The sequence below is a fragment of the Triticum urartu genome, chromosome 7A, assembly GCF_056163025.1.
Source record: "Triticum urartu cultivar PI428250 chromosome 7A, HENAU_Tu73, whole genome shotgun sequence".
NCBI lineage: Eukaryota > Viridiplantae > Streptophyta > Magnoliopsida > Poales > Poaceae > Triticum > Triticum urartu.
The window spans coordinates 10230081-10246348 of NC_141879.1; the positions used below are offsets into that span (position 1 = coordinate 10230081).

General features: G+C 48.5%; 2 pseudogenes across 1 annotated transcript; both read right to left on the reverse strand.

Annotated features, from left to right (window-relative positions):
* Window positions 1-3193: 3193 nt before the first annotated feature.
* LOC125524392 (uncharacterized) lies at window positions 3194-13393 on the reverse strand (annotated as a pseudogene).
* LOC125524391 (putative disease resistance RPP13-like protein 1) lies at window positions 13255-15899 on the reverse strand (annotated as a pseudogene). The gene is made up of 4 exons (XR_015611537.1): window positions 15627-15899; window positions 15432-15513; window positions 13497-15300; window positions 13255-13346 (listed from the first exon to the last, which is right to left on the reverse strand). The product of XR_015611537.1 is annotated as a putative disease resistance RPP13-like protein 1 (transcript).
* Window positions 15900-16268: the final 369 nt, after the last annotated feature.

A 16268-nucleotide genomic window follows, 5' to 3' on the forward strand; every position in this document is an offset into this window, starting at 1 on the left:
TGGAGGTAGTTAAGCCACTTGTCGTCACTAAACCGTAAACCCGGGAACCCTTGCCCACAAGTCGGTTACAAATAATGCGCTATACAAATTATCAGCCAATCGTGTACACTAAATAAATGAGGTTTCTTAAGTCTTGGGGAATGAATGTTCTTGATCAAATTTCATGTCGTCTGCATCGAAGTGGTTTGCTTTATCAACATCCTAGTTAAAAGAATCAGCAAACCATGTGTCATTTTTGGGAGCAGTTATTTTAGGGGCTGTTGACCAGACAAAGAGGTGTAATCAAAGGATTTTTTGTTACTCAAATGCACTTATGCACCCACACTCATATCCAAGTGCAATACAGTGGTTCAAAGTTTTTTTTCATGGCTTTGATAGTTAGGAGTACATTCCTAATTAGGCTTTTTCTTTTTTTGCGGCAAGGCTTTTGTTAGTGCGATTAGATTTCTTTTGAGACGATATCATGCAGTTTGAGCCGGCCCACCGAGGTTTGATGCTCTCCTCTTCGCTCGCTTCTTTTTCCATGTCGTTCACTGCTCTCAGAAAACAATCGGTAGTGAAAACCAGCCTCCTAGCTTGAAAAACAAGATAACTACTGGTTAATAACAGATTTAGAACATTCATATATTAGGAAAAAATGTTCCTTAATTCTAAAAATGTTCATGAATTTTTAGAATGTTATGGATTTGGAAAATATTTGTGTATTTTTTCAAAATATTCATTAATTTGGAAAAAGTTCACAAATTTTATTTTTATGATTTTTTAAAAAATACGAATTTTAAAAATGTTCTTGAATTTGAAAAAAATGCATGCATTTCAACAAACTTTGAAAATGTTAAAAAACTTTAAAAAAATCATATATTAAAATGTGTTAGAATATAAAAATATTAACAAATTTGAATAATGTATACGAACTTAAAAATTATTTACGAAATTGAACAATATGCAAGGTCACCACGCCAAAAATGGACTAGATCTGCCACTGGTTCAAAGTGAGATACCATCAAAATTGTCCGTATTAGCCAGTAATCCTAGTACAGCGCGTGCCTTCCGGACTGTTTAGAAGCGCCGAAATAAGCTAACAACTCATGCTCCTATTTTGGTAACAACTCGTGCTCATCTGCACTTTCCTTGGGACATCCATCACTGCCTTCTGTAACAAATTATCCAGATTATCTTTCATAAAAGGGAAAACAGGGAAACGTTGGCTCCTCGTCCCTCCTCCAGGTCTCGTGTCGGTGGCTCAGAGAGACGGCCATGATGGTTCAGTGACTGTGGTGGCACATGTTGGTGGGCGGCAGTTCTGGTGGAGCACTTCCGATTGTCCGGGGTGGTGGTGGTTGTTTGGGTTGGGAGAAATCCCTGGTGGCTCGTCTATCACCGACGCGGTGACGCCTACGGGCGCCGCCGGACCTTCCTGAAGGGCGTCGGATCTGCCCCTTCCCCACTGCCCTTTGCGTACCGGGGGAAACCCTTGGACATGTCCGGGCAGCAGCGGCGTCGTCGTCGCATTCCTTCCTGAAGGTGTTGCTCGGTACGCGACGCCTCGAAGTGCTAGAAGCGCGGTGGTACTTCTCCGGTGGGTGCAGCGGCCACTGGCCATCTTTGTTTCGTCGACCTGCCGTTGTCGGCATTTGTTTCTCTTTCTTTTTCTCTCTTTTTCTTTTGGGCTTGTTTGTGCTGCGGCTCCACCAAACTCGTTGTATCGATCGGTTAGTTGCTTTATAATCTAAAGTGGGGAAAACCCTTTTTCGTAAACAGGGAAACGACAGTGTCAGGATAAAGGGCACCCATCACTGGACAATTGCATCTTACTTTCATAGCATCCTACTGCAAAGATTAGCTGGCTGCAGTCTTGATAGTGCCATCATCCAGGTGTAATCAAAGGAACCATCATCCATCACATTTTTTTTTCTCCAGCGCCATGTCCATGTCTTGTTCAAATACACATTTCAATGATAGCACCAGCAAAACAGAGCTCATAAAAAGGGAAACAGCAGAGCAACAGTTATTTGCTAACAGGCTCAGCCATGCCATAAACTAGTGCTCATGTATATATTATCACATAACACAGGCCTTTCCAAACCGTCGACCCATATAGATCATACAACCATATGTATAAAATTAAGGTGCTTGTTCAGACTACATGCGATAAATAAACAGAGTAGGGAGTGATCATTTTTACATACCTCTAACCAACCAGCCAGTCGCTACTGAACCAAATGGGGGCACCAACACTGTGAACCTCTTCTTACCTTTTCGCCGATCAGCATTAATTCAGACGTGCCTCGATCAAAAACAAAAATCTGTAGATCTGAAGCAGCAGGCTTTCTATCTATATATACAAGTGCTCATTCTTACCACATAAGGTAAACAAACAGAGCAGGAAACAAGCAACTAGAAAGACCTTCTAGAGCACATGCCCTGCAGATCTGAAGCGGTAGGTTTCTGAAGCAAGAAAAGTTTCATCCTGAAAGAAAAATGGCTGCTAATTGTGCCAGGTATGAGACCCATCACCCAAGTACTGCAAATACATCCCAATAACTCATTACAGAAGGGAATGATAAAATCGTCAGTTACATGGCATGTGATGTGACGGCGCACAAGAGATAACGATTGCAATCCAGTACAAACCAAAAATGTACAACATACTCCAGGAGACTGGAGCAGAACAGGATGATAATAACGAGACACATATTAGACACTACTTTCGTCAATTGTCCAGCCAATGGTAATAGCCTGAAGAAAAGGATACAACCAATAACACGATTACAGAAACCACTCTCAGTGATTATGGCACCAGAGGACGGCAGGTAGTAGAGTGCGAGAGGGCAATGCATGAGGCAATCAGCGAAGCAGGAGGACTATCCAAGGGGATCAGAACCGGCCGGTGAAGTAGGAGACATAATTGAACTGTACGACGAGCCAGCCTGGAGTACTCCACCTTGTAACAGGTTGCTGGAGCCTGAAGCGAACACATCACTTGGTTGAATTTCCTTTATGGCCTGCTATAAAGTAGAAGTAAACACATGAAGAAAACTTTGACAGAAAGGGTGTATTTGAAAGATAGAAAGTTAAACAAAATGCATATATGTATAAGTAAAGGCTATATATATCTTTGAGAGTACAAAAGTGGAGTACGGGAGCTAAGTTACCTTTCCGTTTATTTGCAGGTGGGAATTTGAATAACACTTCATCTAATGTTCTTCCAGCGGATATGCGTGATCTTTGGCCAACTTTCTCCATCAGGTGCTCGGCAGCTCTCCTTCAACAGCTCACTACAATCCCATATGCATATCTGCTGGAGGGACGACGGCAAATCCGGTAAACATGATATGTTGCAGCAGCAAGTGATCAAGAGATTATTCAGATTGGGGAAGCGCTTCAGATTTGTTGGGAGGGAATTCATTTGACAGTCGCGGAATGACAGGGTCCTGACAGATGTGAAATTTACGGATTCGTCTAGTGAAATGAATGGTTCCTTGCATTCGTCAAGAGAGAGAAATGGTGGAACTGTGGAACCTTCAGCTGAGAGTATGTTGTTGAGTAGTGCAGAACTGCTAACTTGGAGTATGTGGTTGACTCGAAACTGTGAGATACACTCAGGGATGAGTTTTGGAACATCAACCAAATGTACCAAATCAAATTCCTGGGTAGACAATCCTTCAAGCGTACATAAATCTGGCAAGTGATACAGAATGAGTGCACGAACAGAGGTGAGGCTACCAATAGACAAGCTTGCGGGGCTTCTGCAATTATTTATGCTAATATAGTTCACTTGTGGCCAGTCAGTACAAAGGAAGTCAGCTGCAAGGACGCAGTTGTATATACTGAGGCTCCCAAGGGATAATGGGAAGCATTCTGCTCCGCGTGCCAACTCTAAACAGCTATTCCGATGAATAAAGAGTCAAGTTTTGTCAAATGTTGGAGGACCTCTTCTGAAGGAAGTGTAGTTAAAGTCATAATCTCTACCAAGACCAATCTTTTGAGTGATGCCAGGCCATCAACACTACCAGAATTTAGGCAGTTGCCGACGGCCATATCTATGCCGACAGCCCCCGTCGGCATATATGGGCATACCCCGACGGCCCAACTAAAGCCGTCGGCGTATAACCATCTATGCCGACGGGGGCCGTCGGCATAGATAAGCCATCGGCGTTTCTCCGAATATACCGACGGGGGCCGTCGGCATATCACGTGGGCCCGTCTACCCGGGCGGCGACGGCAGTTTGACGGCGTCAGGCTACGCCGACGGGCTAACGGTGGCCGTCGGCATAGCTATGCCGACGGCCTAGCCGTCGGCATAGCTACGCCGACGTCATCGATCCGCCGCGCCGCTACGTCATCGATCCGCGTCGTTCGCCGGTCCTGTGGGGTGGGATTTCTATGCCGACGGCTAGGCCGTCGGCATAGGCCTGGCCCATGGTTTTTTCCACGTCATTGATCCCCGCCCTACGCCACGTCATCGATCCAGGGCTCTACCGTTCCGTGGCCGTAGCTATGCCGACGGCTAGGCCATAGGCATAGATTTTCTAATAATATTTTTATATTTTTTGTATTTTCTCTTATTATTTTTTATTTTTTTCCAATACTAATTTCATTAACTTAAATGTACAGAAAACATATATCGATTGCCCCCCACACGGGCCTTCTTCCGTCGTGTCACGGAGAGGTTAGACGGGACGGGCCGGGTAGCTGTGGGGGGTAGCAATGCCGCCAGGTGTTGCGGTGGGCCCTCCTACGGTTGTGGAAACGTGGTGGCAGGCGCAGGCACGCGGCTCCGGGGTGTGCCCCCTCCCCCCTCACGGGCGTCGATGCCGCCGTGCCCCGGGGTGGGGGGGGTGAAACGGCCACGTCGGGCCGACGCAGAGGGAATCTTGGGGTGGGTTGTGCCGGGACTGTGTTGGGGGGTGTACCTATGGCTGGGCTATGACAACAAGGTGAAAAGGTCCACCGGTCAAACTACGTCCAGCGAAAGTCAAAGGGATAGACCCGGCGGTCGTCTGTGTCAGGGTTAGACGGGACGGGGTACCTAGGGGGTAGCAATGCCGCCAGGTGTTGCGGTGGCCCTCCTACGGTTATATAAGCCCGTCCAGCGAAAGTCAAAGGGCTAGATCTACTGGTCAACTTGGATTCGGGGTGGCCTTCGGGTGTAGCTATGCCACCAAAACATCGCACGGGTCGTGATGCATGTGTGAAAGTGTTCTGGCATGCGTAGACGCCCGTCTTGGGGCTCCGTGGTGTGGCCCCCCTCCACGGAAGGCAGAACAGCCGTCACCTAGAGGGGGGGATGGTGCGGGTGCGGTGGATCCGGAGGGAATCTAGTGTTGGGTTGGGTCCAGACCGTGTTCGGGGATGTTGCTATGGGCTGACCTATCGCAACCAGGTGGAAGAGTCCACCGGTCAAAGCCCGTCCGACGAAAGTCAAAGGGCTAGATCTACTGGTCAACTGGGATTCGGGGTGGCCTTCGGGGTCTAGCTATGCCACCGAAACATCGCACGGGTCCCGATGCATGTGTGAAAGTGTTCTGGCATGTGTAGACGCCCGTCTTGGGGCTCCGTGGTGTGGCCCCCCTCCACGGAAGGCAGAGCAGCCGCCACTTAGAGGGGGGATGGTGCGGGTGCGGTGGAACCGGAGGGAATCTAGTGTTGGGTTGGGTCCAGACCGTGTTCGTGGATGTTCCTACGGGCTGACTTATCGCAACCAGGTGAAGAGTCCACCGGTCAAAGCCCGTCCGGCGAAAGTCAAAGGGCTAGATCTACTGGTCAACTTGGATTCGGGGTGGCCTTCGGGGTGTAGCTATGCCACCGAAACATCGCACGGGTCGCGATGCATGTGTGAAAGTGTTCTGGCATGCGTAGACGCCCGTCTTGGGGCTCCGTGGTGTGGCCCCCCTCCACGGAAGGCAGAACAGCCGTCACTTAGAGGGGGGGATGGTGCGGGTGCGGTGGAACCGGAGGGAATCTAGTGTTGGGTTGGGTCCAGACCGTGTTCGGGGATGTTGCTATGGGCTGACCTATCGCAACCAGGTGGAAGAGTCCACCGGTCAAAGCCCGTCCAGCGAAAGTCAAAGGGCTAGATCTACTGGTCAACGGGGATTCGGGGTGGCCTTCAGGGTGTTGCTATGCCACCGAAACATCGCACGGGTCCCGATGCATGTGTGAAAGTGTTCTAGCATGCGTAGACGCCCGTCTTGGGGCTCCATGGTGTGGCCCCCCTCCACGGAAGGTAGAGCAGCCGTCACTTAGAGGGGAGGATGCGCGAAAGAGTAGAGAGGGTAAATGTTACTGTGGTAATGATGCGGCGTCAATATTACTAAATACTCGGAGCGCGATAAAATCATGATTTTTTTTTGCACGACGTGGGCACATGTGCTATAGGAACGATGGTATTTTTTCATAATTTTTGGTGATGGAGAAGTATCCGAAAAATTCCCTCTACGGGATTGCCCTTCGCGCGTCTACGGCTGTGGCCGGCGGCCTCCGGGGGCTAGCATGCCGCCAAATCTTGCGCCGGCGGCCTCTCACAAGTCTGGAAGTGTTGTCGCGGTTGCAAACGCCCGGCACGCGTGTCCGGGGTGTGCCCCCCTCACGGACGGCGCTGCCGCCGGCACCTGGAGGGGGGAAACGGACGCGTGGGGGAAACGGCTACCACAGCTTACACCCGGGCACCGGGCCGGTAACTGAACGTTTCACCGTAATTGTCCATTTTCTTAGCACAAGTCTAATGAATACTGGAGCTCACAAATATGCCCAAATAAAAAAAATAAAAAATATGCCGTAATAAAAAAAATATGCAAAGTACCTATGCCGACGGCTTTGCCGTCGGCATAGATTGACACGTGGCATGTCCATCTATAAACCGTCGGCATAGGTTGACCTTATCCAGAGCCGCACCCACCCCCTCCACTCATTCTTCCTCCCCCGCACCGTCTCCCCCCACCCGACCCCGATCCCCACCCGCGCCGCCGCCGCCGTCCTATCCTGACCCTCGCCGCTGCCCCACCCTCACCGCGCCGCCACCCCCATCCCCTCCCCCAACTGCGGCGCTGCCCCGCCCCCGCCCCCATCCCATCCCCCACCGCCGCCACGCCGCCCCCCACTGCCCGCGCCGCCCCCATCCCCTCCCCCACCACCGCCGCACCGCCCCACTGCCCGCGCCGCCCCCATCCCCTCCCCCACCGCCGCCGCACCGCCCCAAGACCGCCGTCGACGCCGCCGGGCCGGCCCGTCCCCGGCGGCCCATCCCCGGCTGCGGCCGCCTCGTCCCCGACTGCGCCGGCGGCCGACGCCACTGCCCCGCCCCTCACCGCCCTTCTCCACCCCGACCTCATCGCCGCCCCGCCTCTGCTTCGCCGGTGAGCCCCCTGCTGCTGCTTTGCTGCTACCGCTGCCGCTTGCTGCTTGCTGCCACCGCTGCCGCTGCCGCTGGTTGCTGCTTCCTGCTGCTGCCGCTGCTTGCTGCTATGTTAGGTTAGTTAGTTCAGGGTTTAGATGGATAGATTAGTTAGATATATAAATAGTTAGATAGATGGATTATAAGATATAAAAATTTTGTTGATAGGTTAGCTGAGAAAAAAATTGTTGTTGATATATAGATGGATAGATGAGTGGATACTACATCATGATATATAGATGGATAGATGATGATGATGAATATGTGACGAATAGATGATGAGTCCCTATAGTTTTTTTGTCTACATGATGCAAAAATAAATGAATGCATGTTTAAATGTTTTAAATATGCTCTATGAGTTGTGATGTTCTAATTATTTGTCGTGAAGGAATTTGCAGGCTTTGTGGTGTTGCATTCATCGGAGTGACCGCTGTCTAACGCGTTGGTCCCCTGAGCATCCCTCTGCTGTTCGGCTACTTCCTCTACAACCGAGGGTGAGCTACAAGTCCATCTCCTCCATTTTTCATATCACTAGATTTCATTCTCAAGTCAAGTGGCGTAAGCTAGGCGTCTCCCGTCCGAAAGGGTTGCATCGATAAATATGCATTCAATTGCATATTTATCACCGTAGCTCTTTCGGATTGTCCAGCGTCTTCCATGGACAACCCGAGGATCTATAGATTGGGTATGTTCTCCATGTTCTACCCCGTTCTGAGACAGGATTTCGGCGGCGCCTCCCCATTGTTCTCCGGAGCACATTCTCTCGGCTATTTGCCAAGACGTGTTTTGGAGAATAGCGGGGAGGTGCTGCCGAAATTTTGTCTCGGAACGGGGTAGAATGGAGAACGTACTCAATCTACACATCCTCGGGTGGGATTAGGACCCATCTTTACCTATTAGAGATGTAGGTGGATTAAACGCGGTAGAAACTGAAAATTTGATGTGATTAATTTAAGTGAATCCTTAATTATGTTGTGTGGCTTGCAAAAAAGCAGAGGATGGCAGATAATCAGTGGATGTACAGTGGTTTTATCCGTCGGAATCGAGTAACATCAGAGTGGATCGCGAAAACCGATGTGTATTTGAAGGAGATATTCCGTCGTCCAATGAGAATTATCCCACCATGCCCCTGTGCGACATGTGCCAGACGTCACCGTAGAAATCAGACGGACATGAGTGAGCACCTTCGCACACACGGATATATGCCAAACTTTGACATGCCGCCGGTAAACATAGCCGAGCAGGACCGTGGTAGAGAGGAGGTGATGCGACAACGCATCGATGGATATGAGGACGACGGGGTCAGGGACATGCTAGATGATGTCATTGTTGCAGAAACGGCAAATGCGACACCTTCATAGAATGAACCGGAGGAGCCGGAGGCAACCGCAAAGGCCTTCTTGGAGGTCTTGGCCTCGTCGAAGAAACCTCTTTATGCGGGTGCGAAATTATCTCAGCTGGATGCCATCTCGCAACTGATTGCAGTGAAGGCCGAGTACGGCTGTAGCCAGAAATGCTTCGAAGCATTCCTGGGAATATGGGCTAACAGCCTCCCTAAGGGTCATGAACTGCCGAAAAGCATGTACGATACAAAGAAAATCATGAAGGCACTCTCTATGGATTATGAGAAAATAGATGTTTGCCCGAAGAATTGCCTTTTGTTTAGGCACGAGTATGCGGATGACAAGTACTATAGGAAGTGCGGTTCGTCTTGGTACATTGAGGTGGTCGGTGAGGATGGTGAAAAAAAGCAGCTAACCATCCCCGTTAAGGTTCTTCGGTATCTTGATTTTATAAAAAGACTGCAGCGCCTTTTCATCACGAAGGAGTCTGCCAAAATGATGAAGTGGCACAAGGAAGGTATAAGGTACAATCCAAAAAAATCATACATCCATCGGGAGGGGAAGCATGGAAGTCATTCGATGAAGAATACCCTGAGGAAGCAGCCGAGGCTGGGAATGTAAGAATAGCCATATCAGGTGATGGGTTGAATCCATATGGTATGTCGTCCAATCCATACAGCTGCTGGCCTGTGTTTGTAATTCCGCTCAATCTTCCTCCCGGTGCCCTAATGCAACGGAAGACCATGCTCTTGTCGCTCATCATTCCGGGGCCTGACTACCCGGGGAAGCAATTGGGTGTGTTTATGCAGCCGCTTGTGGATGCTCTGCACCATTCTTGGTACTTTCCGAGGTTGACATACGACCGGGGTCTGCAGAGAAATTTCTTGATAAAAGTTTGGTTGCACTATTGCATGCATGACTTTCCCGGCTATGCTCTATTCTGCGGATGGTGTACAAGTGGTAAGATGCCATGCCCAGTGTGCATGCAGGCTCTGCGAATGATTTTGCTGAGTAAGGGTGGCAAGTATGTAGCCTTTGACCTGCATCGACAGTTCCTCCCTCCAGACCATCCAGACAGGAAAGACAAGAAGAACTTCACGAAAGGCCGGGTTGTTCATGAAGTAACCGAGATTCCAACATTTTCGGGGGCAGATGTTCTTGCTCAGCTAAAAGCTCTCAAGCCTAAAGTCAAAGGCAAAGGCAAAGGCAAAGGCAAAGGCTTCGAGGGATATGGTGAGACGCACAACTGGACGCACATTACCCCCTTCTCGCAGCTTCCCTATTTCAAGGACCTCAAACTTCCTTACAATATTGATGTGATGCACACCGAAAAGAATGTGGCAGAGTCCCTTTTCCACACGATCCTCAACATTCCTGATAAGACGAAGGATAACGTAAAAGCTAGAGCCGATCAATAGAGAATTTGTGATAGACCACGCCTGAACATGAAGCCTCCCACAGGCAGTCGAAAAAACTGGTTCAAGCCAGATGCTGACTTTGTCCTTAAACCGCCAGAAAAAAAAAGAAGTACTTATCTGGCTGAAACAAATTTTGAAGTTCACCGATGGTTATGCATCGAATATAAGTAAGGGAGTCAATCTTTCAACGGGCAAAGTGACCGGCCTGAAGAGTCATGACTACCATGTGTGGATTGAGCGGATAATGCCGGTGATGGTTCGAGGCTATGTCCCCGAGCATGTCTGGCGAGTGCTTGCCGAGCTTAGCCATTTCTTCCGCACGCTCTGTGCTAAAGAAGTAAGTAAAGAGGTGATTGAAAAATTGCATAAGAAGGCACCGGAGTTGATAGTCAAGCTAGAGAAGATCTTTCCGCCAGGCTTCTTTACTCCGATGACACATCTCATTCTGCACCTCGCGAACGAGGTATTGTTGGGGGGCCCTGTGCAAAATCGCTGGCAGTACGGCCCTGAGAGGCAGAACAAGCATCTCCGACGGAAATGTGGAAACAAAGCTAAGATTGAAGCTTCCATAGCTGAGGCAGTTATCCTAGAGGAGGTGTCAGACCTCAGGACATCATACTATCCAGACCACGTTCCCCATCTGCATAACAAGGTGCCTCGATACAATATAGAAGAGCCCAAGTATCAACCCAGACTCGATCTATTCAACGCGCAAGGTGGGAGAGCTGGGGCCTCGAAATCTTATAACATGCCACGACAAGAGTGGGAGGACCTCATGTTCTATATCTTGCACAACATCAAGGAAGTTGAGGAAGTGTGGATGAGGTAATACCACTACACCATTCCTTTATGTCTTCCACATCATCATGTTTCATGTTCACTTAGTCTCGGTCTAACACCGCTTATCTTTTTTTTAGTGATTTCGTTCAAGAGGAATGGACGGGAGTGAATCCTCCTACTGAGGCGGAGGCACTTACTCTTCTCCGTCATGGAAACCCTGGACATAAATATTTTGTTGCTTGGTTCATGGACAAAGTAATTTTCCACACTCCCCTATTAAATACCTACTTCAACATTTATTAGTTAACCGAACTAATGCATGCAAAAATTTCCGTTATACTTGTAGGGAAAAGATCCGAACATATCTGTGGATGACGAATTGAGATGGGTTTCCATGGATAGTCAGATGCAGCAGGCTTTTCAGGATATGGCGGCCGGCAGGTGTCCTCAGTTCCCTACAGCACAATGCCCTCCAGCACAACCAGTGCTGATGAGCTTTGAGGAGTTTGTGGCACAGAACGCTGGCCCCTCGCCGGTTAGTTCATCCCCAATCTATTCACCCAAAGCATGTCATGCCTTTCAACACAGTCATAGATCCCATGCATATGTCTTTTCAACATGCAGGGAACAGGTGCATCTACCGTTGGCGGTGGTCTTCGCAGCACTCCGGAGACACGGAGCCCGACCACTCCGATCCACGGAGGCGGAGGAGGAGGCGGTCTTGGCGGTAGCGCTGCCGCTAGCAGTGACGACCTAGGCTTCGGCGGTCTTGGCGGTGACGACCTCCGTGGTGCTCGACGTCCTGGCGCTTAAGCCTTTGGGTCACATTGTGGCGGTCTTGGTGGTGATGATACTTATATGCTTGTGATGTTTCTTATTGTTGTTTGTGAGATTCTTATGCTTGGTGGTGATGATACTTATATGTTTATGCTTTGCGATGCTTCTTATGATGTGTGATGATGAATTTGTTGTGTGATGCTGCTGGGTCAGCTGTTATGTGATGCATATATTTGTTGTGTGCTGTATATATTCAAATGAATTGAGCTGAAACAAAACAGAAAAAAGAAAAAAAACAGACAGAAACTATGCCGACGGCAAGGCCGTCGGCATAGAGCTGCCGTGAGCTCCAAGTGGCTGCCACGTGGCAGGTCTATGCCGACGGCCTAGCCGTCGGCATAGTTTCAAACTAAGCCGACGGCTAAGCCGTCGGCATAGGCCTGCTCCAGGAGCTCCCAGTGGCTGCCACGTGGTAGGTCTATGCCGACGGGCTGGCCGTCGGCATAGTTTCAACCTAAGCCGACAGCTAGGCCGTCAGCATAGACCCGCCCCAGGGGTGACGCCTGCTCGCCACGTGGCACGTCTATGTCGACGGCCTAGCCGTCGGCTTAGGTTGAAACTATGCCGACGGCTAGACCGTCGGCATAGACCTGCCACGTGGCGAGCAAGCGTTGGTCAGCACTTGACGGCGGCCGCCGTTAGGCGATAACGTTGCCGACGGCCGGGGCCGTCGGCATAAATGTACGGACACCGTCGGGATAGGGCATATGCCGACGACCTTTCTATGCCGACGGCATTCCTGGCTACGCCGACGGATATGTTGCCGACGGCCCTATGCCGACGGGGGCCGTCAGCATAGGCCTGTCCCGACGGCCATTCAGGGCTATGCCGACGGCCCTGGCCGTCGGCATAGGGTGCGATTCCGGTAGTGCAAGGCAAACAGCTAAAGCTCCATCTGTAATACTACATGAAGAAAGTTCAAGTTCACAAAGTCCTGATGGTGGAACCAGCGGCAGCCCAATGCTCCTTCCGTAGACGAGTCTCATCCTCTGCTCGTGACACAATATACATGCCATGATGACATCCTCTTTTACCAATACTTCATCTTTCTCTCTTTCTATAGCATTTTCAAGTTTTTGAACATGTGCCACATCTACATGCATAAATATCATCAACTGCTTTAGAAATGAATGTTCCTGTGAGAGTAGTCTCCTAATATCTGATCCTAAATCTAACTCCCAGATTAAACCAAGTCGTGATGCCAAGTGGTTTGTCCTCATGAAATTCCCTCTCTTATCATCATGTTCCAACGCATCGTTGGAAATAAATACAAGCAGTGGGCATTTGTGTACTAGTAACATTTGTGGGACGTAGCCATGATGGTGAACCTCGTTAACAAATCTCGGTGTCGTGCTCGTGTGATTTCTTGGTCCTCCATAGATCGACGGAACGCCTCAGATTTATTCTAACATAAATCACACAGCTTCTCAGGCAAACTCTCAACTTTGGGACTAGAAAGAAGTAACTGCAAGTGGTAAAGAGTACACGCAACTTACCAACAGATTCGGGCAACTTACTGCTGCTGTAAGATGTCAAATATAGTACACGCAACTTCTTCAAATTTTGTAGTATCTGATTAAAAATGTCACTTATATCATCCATCAGCGGGTCTATGTAGATTATAGTGCGTAAATGATGTAGCTTGCAGATACTTTGCTTGTGTTGCATCATACTACCAACACAAACAGATAGATGTCGAACAGTGGATGGAATTTTCATCACCTTATCAACCTGAAGTAGTCTTCCCTGAAGAGTGATTCTGCCAGATCATGAAGGAAATCGTGCATAACATAGCATTTCTCATAAAATGGTTGAAAGAACGAAACAGAGATCATCTCCTTGAAATAATCTCTCGCAATATCTTCAACTCTCTTGTTTTGATTGCATGAATCTACGAGGCCCTCAGCCATCCAAAGATGAACCAGCTCATCAATGACATACTTGTGGCCTTTTGGAAACAAGCTGCAGTATAGGATTTAACTTATCATAACTCCACAACAAAGCTCTCATGGGCTCACTTAATTTGTCAACCTGTATGGTAAGAGCATCCTTCCATGCCGTGATATTTGTTTCCCCTTTCAACTGGGAACCCACAACTTTTGCCGCCAAAGGAGATTGTCCAAGCCTTTTAGCAATCTTCTCTGCAAAATCTTCCAACCTCTTGCGCAACTGCGGATTTCTGATTTCTGGCCCAGAGAATGCATGGCGTTTGAAGAGTGCCAAGAACTGAGCATCTTCCATGTTTTCTAGAGGACACACGTCTTCACAACAAAGAGCAGCGGGAAATGAATTCTGTCGAGAGGTTACCAAAACTTTGCTTCCCGTCTTTTGCGAAACTAGAGGAGCTAACAATTGGTCCCATTCTCTCTGATTGACAGGTTCAAACCAAACATCATCCAACACAAGTAGGAATTTCCCTGGTTCTTGTAGCATGTCTGTCAATTTGCGCTGCAGAGTATCAAGGTTATCAATGCGTGGGCACTCCCCCTGAGAGGCAGACTCAATTATCTCCCGTGTATGACGACGAACATCAAGTTTGCGTGAGATGCTTACCCACATTGTCACATCAAAATGTTCTTTTACCCTCATGTCATTGTAAACAAGTTGTGCCAAGGTGGACTTTCCCATGCCTCCAGCTCCAACAATGGCCAAACCCGAGTACGTAGCTATACTAGACTCGGTAGTAGCACTTGTCTTGGTAAGAAGTTCTATTATATGATCCCGATCCTTGTCACGACCAATCACTTTCAGAGGTGGTAGTGATGTGGTCTCAGGAACAACATTTGATGATATGATGGTGCTCTCTGGATTATAACCAGATGGTAAGCAGAGCAGTTCACGGAAGTCCTTGGCTTTCGCCAGGGTAGCCTTCAGTTCATTCAGTTGTTGAATTAGCTTTCTGTTCTCAGAGCTCAGATTGGACAGCCTGCTTGATGCAGCATGTAGAGGCTTCATCAAAGTGTTGCTGATGGAGGAGGCATTTGCCAGCAAGGAATCCTTCCCCTTTGTTTGGCACTTGAGGAGGTTATACTCATGCTTGTCCAGCAAGTCTTCAGCCAGGTAGAAGCCTTCTTTGAGTTCCTTAAGCCACTTGTCCAACTTGGGCCTGTGGTTTCCCTTATCCGCTGCTTCAATTAACAGCTCGAACTGCGGCAACACAGTGGTCTCCAGTTCATGGAGCTCACGTGCCATATCCACTCCAAGGTACGTTGAAGCATTAGAAAGGAGCTTCTTTAAGGCCGGCGATGCAGCCAATTTTAAGCTTACGCTTAAGGCAGCACTAGCTAACGACACTTCCATCGGATTGTAGGGTCTATTTTTTGGGTGTAGAGGCCTAGGGAGGGAGTTTTGTTTGTTTTGTGGATGAACATATCTTGGGTGTAGAAAGACAAATTATGGGAAACCGGTAAAAGAACAGACTTCTCCTTTCCACTCCCTTTTTTGGATTTGTTTTAGTGTTGAATGGCCTGAATATATTGAAATACTAGGACTGGAATTACTTCTGGAAGCACTGATGGATAAAAACCTGTTGAAGTCGGAAACCACAAGTTAAATTAGCAAACTGCAATGGTGACAAGAAAAAAGAAACCCACTGGTAGATCAGATCTCTAGACAATGGCAAAACGTAAGAATACTATTTTGAGCGTGGAAACTAACCTGAATAAATAATAAAAGAGCAATGAAAGTGCTTCTGAATTGGAGGTAGAAACAACCTGTGAATATAGCAACGGATGAACACCTGTTGGAGTGGGAAATCACAAGATAGATTAGCCGATTGCAACAAGGAAGATAATACAGTAGTAAAAAAACAGATTTGTATGGGAAAACAGAGGAGATTAGTTGTGAGCTTACACTGATGAACAAGTGAGAAGCAGCGTTGTAGGCCCTGGCACAGCGATGAGGCAAGGCTGCAGGAGAGGCAGATAGGAATTCGATCCTGCAAGAGAATGAGAGGAGGCAAAAAATAATCCCAAACAGCAGTTCAACAAGGTAGTAGTATCAAATATCCCGTGGAATTCCATGGTTCCACAGTGATTTGCGTGTCCATGTCTCACTTTTCAAGCTTATCCCATCAGCTCATCGCCTACGTAGCCTTCTACTGTCCGCACACTGTCCTCTGCGGGATCATCGTTTCCGGTGGCCACCGTCTCCATCCAGTTGGCCTCCCCTTGAGTGGGTTTTCCCGGTGGCTGGTTGGACTTGGGCATGCCGTTGTCTTCCACACTCATTGAGAAAACGACTGATTTCACATCTTAGTTCACACGCACAAGTGGTCCCAGAAGCCCAAACAATAGACTGAACTTCACTAAGAAAATGAACGAATGATTCATTTCTTTTTTCTTTTGAAACAATCATTGGAAGAAAAAAAAAGCATGTTGCGTGCCACGAATGTCTTGCTTCCCTGTTGCATCCGGGAAGCTCAATGGAGCTCCTCGACCTTGTGGTCAAACAAAATAAATGAGCCCCATTGCTCTCGTGCTTGCTTCGTTATCT